Raw genomic sequence first — 5,571 nt, 5'->3', positions numbered from 1 at the left:
GGTGTAGGGAAAGGTGTCGTGCTTGAAAATAGTGATATCTAAAAAATTAGTTTCTGTCTGGAGGTAAAATGCAGTGATGAGTGAAAGGTGTTGAGAGCTGTGAGAAAGGTGTTTAGTTGGTCAGAGCTATGTGGCCAGATTATGAAAATATCATCGATGTAACGTTTCAGCAGAAGTGGTTTTAACGGTTGTGTTGCGAGAAATTTGTTTAATGTTATGGAGAGAAATATATTTGCTATTGTTGGTGAGAAGGAGGCTCCCATTGCTGTACCTTTAATTTGTTGAAATGTTAGTGTACCAAATTCGAAATAATTGTAGTTAACGTTTGTGTGTAGCAGATGTATGATGAGATTAGGGTCACAGAGAAGTAAATGTTTTCTTTCATGCATTTGGTTATAAATGATATCGAGGCATTCTGTTTGTGGAATAGAGGGGTAGAGACTGTCAACGTCTATTGATACTAGTATTGCATCGTCAGGTACATGTAAGTCTTGTAGCGATTTTAGTAGATGTGTAGAGTTTTGTAGGTAATCTGTGTAAGAGCGTGCGAGTGGTTGTAGTACGTGATCGATTAAGTGGGCAGAATGGGAAATTATCGGTCGTACCGGGGGTAGTGTCGTAAATTTTTTGTGGATTTTGGGTATTCCGTAGAACTTGGGAGGTTGTGTATTTTTGGGGTTGGGCAGTAAACATTTTTTTAGGTTTTTGTGTATTGCGTTTAGTTGTGGTGAAAAATTTCTGGTGGTTTCTTGTAGTTTATGTTCTATATCTTCTGTTGGGTGTTGTTGTGTTAATCTATACGTACTTTGGTCACAGAGTACAAGAGAGCATTGCATTGTTGTATGTAGTCGTCCGTTTCTAGTATAACTATGCCAAGATTTTTGTCTGCTGGTTTTATTGTGATTTCTGTTCTTTGTTTTTTAAGTTTGGCGAGGGCATATCGTGTATGTTTGTTCAGGTTGGATGTTGTTTGGTTAAATATGAGTGGTAGTTTGTCATCCAATTCTGTTTTTGTTTGGTCGAGGTACGCTTCTAAAGTAGGCATTCGTGAATGTACTTGAGTGTAAGTTACATAATTCGATTTCGGTAAAAATGTCATTCGTCTGTAGATATATGGTCTATCTGTAAGGGATTGTTCAGGTAAGGGATTGTTCAGGTTGTTCTCTTTTGGTGGGTGTTATGTTCGGTTTGGTAACTGCGTGTGTGTAGATTGGTCTAAGTTGTATTGACGTAGTAGTTGGGGATATTGTTCAGTGGTATTTATTTGGGGGGTTGGTGCGAAAGACAGTCCTTTAGTGAGTAGCGTTAGTTGTTCCGTGTTCAGAGATTGTGAGCTGAGGTTATGGACTGTTACGTCGGGAATTTTGTGTGTGGTGGGCCTGGGCATAAAAAATGGTTATCTGTTTTTGGTTGTTTTGTTGAGTGTGGTAGGGGTTCCTGTGACTGTCTTTTTTTGCCTGTTTTGGTGATCGCTGCGGAGGTATCTTCACTTGTTTTCTTAATATATTCAGGAAGGCAGTCGTGCGTTTCTATGTTGCATCTGTTTATAAAGTGGGCATGGAAGTGTATCAAAGTCTTGCGAGTAATGTCAAAGGAGCATAGCTGCTGTTCGGTGTGTGTGATTATGGTCGTGAGTTTCAGCTTGGTACGTTCTTGTTTGATAGTGTTTTGAGTAATGATTTTGTCTAGGAACGTGAAGTAAAGTTGTTTATAGTTTCTGTTGAATTCGTCAGTAAGTGTTTGGCGTTCTGTTTCGTTCAGAATTGTCGGTATTTTGGGTACTTGTTGTTTAGGAATCGTCTTGTGTGTTTGAGCGGATTCTTGTTGTCTTATGGTGTCGTTTAATTTTCGTAGTAATTTTGTTGTTGCGTTGTATTCCTTAATTTGCTGTCCAATGAATTTTCTGGCGGGATAAAGCGTAGTTACTTTAAGTTACGATACATCATACTCATTATGATAAGATAATTATATGGTTTCCATAGTGAAGTTATAGTACACAATTGAATATCCTTCCGATTCTTAGGCAATTTATATGAACTCATTGAACCTATACTTAATGCTGAGATCTCTGACCCCTGTACAAAATGCAGGGAGGATCGTGAGATCGCCACAGCAAGAAGTAGGGGGGGCGCGAGGAGAGGAACTCACCCGCCTGGCAAGCCAGGCCCGTATCAAGTACGTGTGTGTTTGGAAGGGGGGTAGTAAGCACAAGGCTAACTGGGTTGGATGGAAACCGCGCCCGCTGAAGCATACCATTTTGACTCAAACGGGATGCACATTTATTTTTATGAAGGACATTCAATTGACAATTAATTTTATATAATTTTTTCCGGTCTTCAGAGGAGCACCAGACCCGTCATTGCCAGTCCACAAGTTTCGGTCCCTTTACTTTCCTGACTTGTGGATAGCTCGAGGAAAGGCGGGACCACTCCCATACATGCGGAGTCCGGGTGTGACTGTCAAACCATAGACTCTATGGTTAAACACCACAAAACATGCAAGCAAGCTAAATTTTTTGTTTAGGAAGTACTTCAAATTTGCTACCTTATAGTATGAAGTAATGATTATATCAAGAGTTTGCATGTTTCCAGTGAAGTAAGTAAGTAAGTAAGTAAGTAAGTAAGTAAGTAAGTAAGTAAGTAAGCTTGAAGTAGACAGTAGATAGTTAGATAGTTAGATAGTTAGATAGTAGATAGTTAGATAGTTAGTAGATAGTAGATAGTTAGCTAGCTATGAAGTAATAATTATATCAAGAGTTTGCATGTTTCCAGTGAAGTAAGTAAGTAAGTAAGTAAGTAAGTAAGTAAGCAAGCTTGAAGTAGACAGTAGATAGTTAGTAGATAGTTGTATAGCTAGAGTATGATTATAATTATCAGTAAGTAAGTCGATAGTTGTATAATACCAGTAAGTACAGAGAAGTACACTCCACTCCACTCCACTCCACTCCACTCCCTCCCGGCCCACTCCCTCCACAGCAATTAAATTAAGTCAAGTATATTTCTGAACTTCACACATAAGTACATGAGATATGCATTGACTTGTGTCTACGACCATACCACGTTGAAAACACCGGTTCTCGTCTGATCACCGAAGTTAAGCAACGTAGGGCCTGCCCAGTACTTGGATGGGTGACCGCCTGGGAACAGCAGGTGTTGTAGGCTTCTGCATTCTTATTTTTGTTTGTTTTCAGAATATTTCACAACGAGCAGTTAAGGCCCAAAAATATGAAAACTGCAGCCTTAAATCCTCGTTGATCATTACCAAACCGCAAAGACGAAACTTTCTTTTTGTGATAGCAACAGTTTTACAATTGATCCCTGCCTTTGTCATTATAGTCATGGCACTGCAAGCAACTGAAGTATGTGATGATGGCTACTTGCAAACAGTAATTGTATAATTACGCACGTATAATTATAACTCCTAATTATAGTGAGTGACACAGGAAAAATATCAAAATTTCTTATACTTTCAGGATACAAAATTTCCTGTAGACTTATGAATGTTACACAAGTCCTGAACTACTTCAGGAATAGTAAAGGAAACTATACAGGAAACGTTGCACTATCCTTTGTAAGTAGGTTGCAGGACACTTGCAGGACACCTCAGGAAATGTGCAGATTTTATGGGCTGCAATGTAGCAGCACTGTAGCAGGAAATTTAAATATTTTCCCTGAGTGAGTGAGTGAGTGAGTGAGTGAGTGAGTTAGTTATATATACCTTCATTGAGCCATGCTTCATTTGATCATAACAATATCAAGCTTATCTTCAAGTAGTATTGTATTGTACGTTGCTAACAATACGCAAATAATGTACAGTAAATTCAAGTGGGAATAAAAGTAGTGGGTAAAAAGTTGTAATGTTCATGGAGTGTAAAGTCAACGAGCACTTAAGGCCCTATTATTTCTATTTTCCAGCCTAAAGTCCTCGTGGTGGAAAAAATTAATGTTAGTGTAATGAAGTCCTCGCCTAGTTACAAAGCGGCCCCTTACAAAGCGCCTAGTTACAAAGTAGCTTCAATGGGTAGTTATAATTAGAAGCTGCAGCTGGTAGTTAAAGCAGCAATTGTTGTGTAGCTTGTGAAGCTATGTTGTAGCTGGCTGACTGGCCGGCCGGCCGGCCTACCTACCTACCTACCTACCTACCTACCTACCTACCTACCTACCTACCTACCTACCTACCGACCGACCGACCGACCGACCGACTGATGAATAGTAAGAGGTGGCTGGCTGGCTGGCTGGCTGGCTGGCTGCTGGCGAATAGATGTTGTGCTGCAATATAGTGAGTGAGTGAGTGAGTGAGTGAGTGAGTATACTATAATACTATACAGAATCTTTGCAACAAGACAGTAAAAGCATAGAGCATTACCCTTCCTTATATGGAATTTGTGTACACACACTGCGGTCTGTTTTACTACTTAAATGTATGAGCACATCCCATATAATAAGGAACCACAGTGCTCAACACACTTGTTTCTATTTGTGTTGCAAAGATTGTGCAATCTCCAGTATTGTATTGTAACTGTATGTTAGCCATGTATAACTTGAACTGTATGTTTAGCGGAATGGAAGGGTGCAGACAGGGAACAGTGCAGACGGGAACATTGCAGAGGGGATTCGCGCGGGAAAATTGGAGCAATTAGCATACAAGTGCAGACGAACAAACGAATGAACGCGCGTAGCGCGAAAATTTGAGCAATACATCGCAAGCAATTACCATACAAGTGCAGACGAATTGAACAATGTGACCACGTGGGCTAGATAAGCAACCAAACAAGAGTGTCGTACAAATGAGCGTGTTGATAGGTCGTGAAGTGGGGTGTTGTGGCAAAAAAAGTCACGCTTAATTACATACGAGACGAGTTCCAGCGTTGCTCCTAGTGACGGGTGCTGTGTAGGGTGACTGCAGCGGTTCATCCGTGTGTCCGCACCGTTGTAGACTGCCTGTGTCGGCGGGTGTCTGACCTGCTGGTGACTGGTCATCAGTGGGCTGGCTCCCTCCGGTCGAGTGCAGTTAGGTTTGCATCATTTCACGAATCGCGAGTGCATTCGTACGGTCTCGCTGCCGGTCGATCCCCGTGATTGACTGTATCTGCAGGCAACGAGTGGGCCTCAGCTGCCCTCTCCTGCCTTCAGTTGGTGAGTCTGTGGCCGAGGATTTGCAAAATTGTTGAACCCTCTGCGGTCCGCGTGGCCGCACTGGTGTGATGCGTTGGCCGGCCCTCTGAACGAGGACGGTCGAGTGACACAGTGCGTCTCGTACGCTCTGGCGTCCCGATAGTTACCTGGTTGATCCTGCCAGTAGTCATATGCTTGTCTCAAAGACTAAGCCATGCATGTCTAAGTATAAACGCTTCTATACTGTGAAACTGCGAATGGCTCATTAAATCAGTTATAGTTTATTTGATGGTTTCTTACTACTTGGATAACCGTGGTAATTCTAGAGCTAATACATGCACAAAGTCCCGACTCTTCGGAAGGGATGTATTTATTAGATCCAAAACCAATGCGAGTCTCTCGGGGCTCGGTTCCTTGGTGATTCATGATAACTGCTCGAACCGTATGGCCCTTGCGC

General features: G+C 41.6%; 2 non-coding genes across 2 annotated transcripts in view; both read left to right on the top strand.

The window, feature by feature from the left end:
• The first annotated feature begins 3,042 nt into the window (after positions 1-3,042).
• On the top strand, positions 3,043-3,161 carry LOC135332390 (5S ribosomal RNA). The gene has a single exon (XR_010393253.1). It is a non-coding gene; the product is annotated as a 5S ribosomal RNA (ribosomal RNA).
• Positions 3,162-5,278: 2,117 nt separating this feature from the next.
• LOC135332632 (small subunit ribosomal RNA) overlaps positions 5,279-5,571 on the top strand; it is a 1,812-nt gene continuing 1,519 nt past the window's right edge. The window contains exon 1 of the ribosomal RNA XR_010393480.1: positions 5,279-5,571. This exon is cut by the window's right edge and continues 1,519 nt beyond it. This is a non-coding gene — a ribosomal RNA (small subunit ribosomal RNA).

Source organism: Halichondria panicea, chromosome 2, assembly GCF_963675165.1.
Source record: "Halichondria panicea chromosome 2, odHalPani1.1, whole genome shotgun sequence".
Taxonomy (NCBI): domain Eukaryota; kingdom Metazoa; phylum Porifera; class Demospongiae; order Suberitida; family Halichondriidae; genus Halichondria; species Halichondria panicea.
This window is presented reverse-complemented; position numbering and strand designations above follow the sequence as displayed.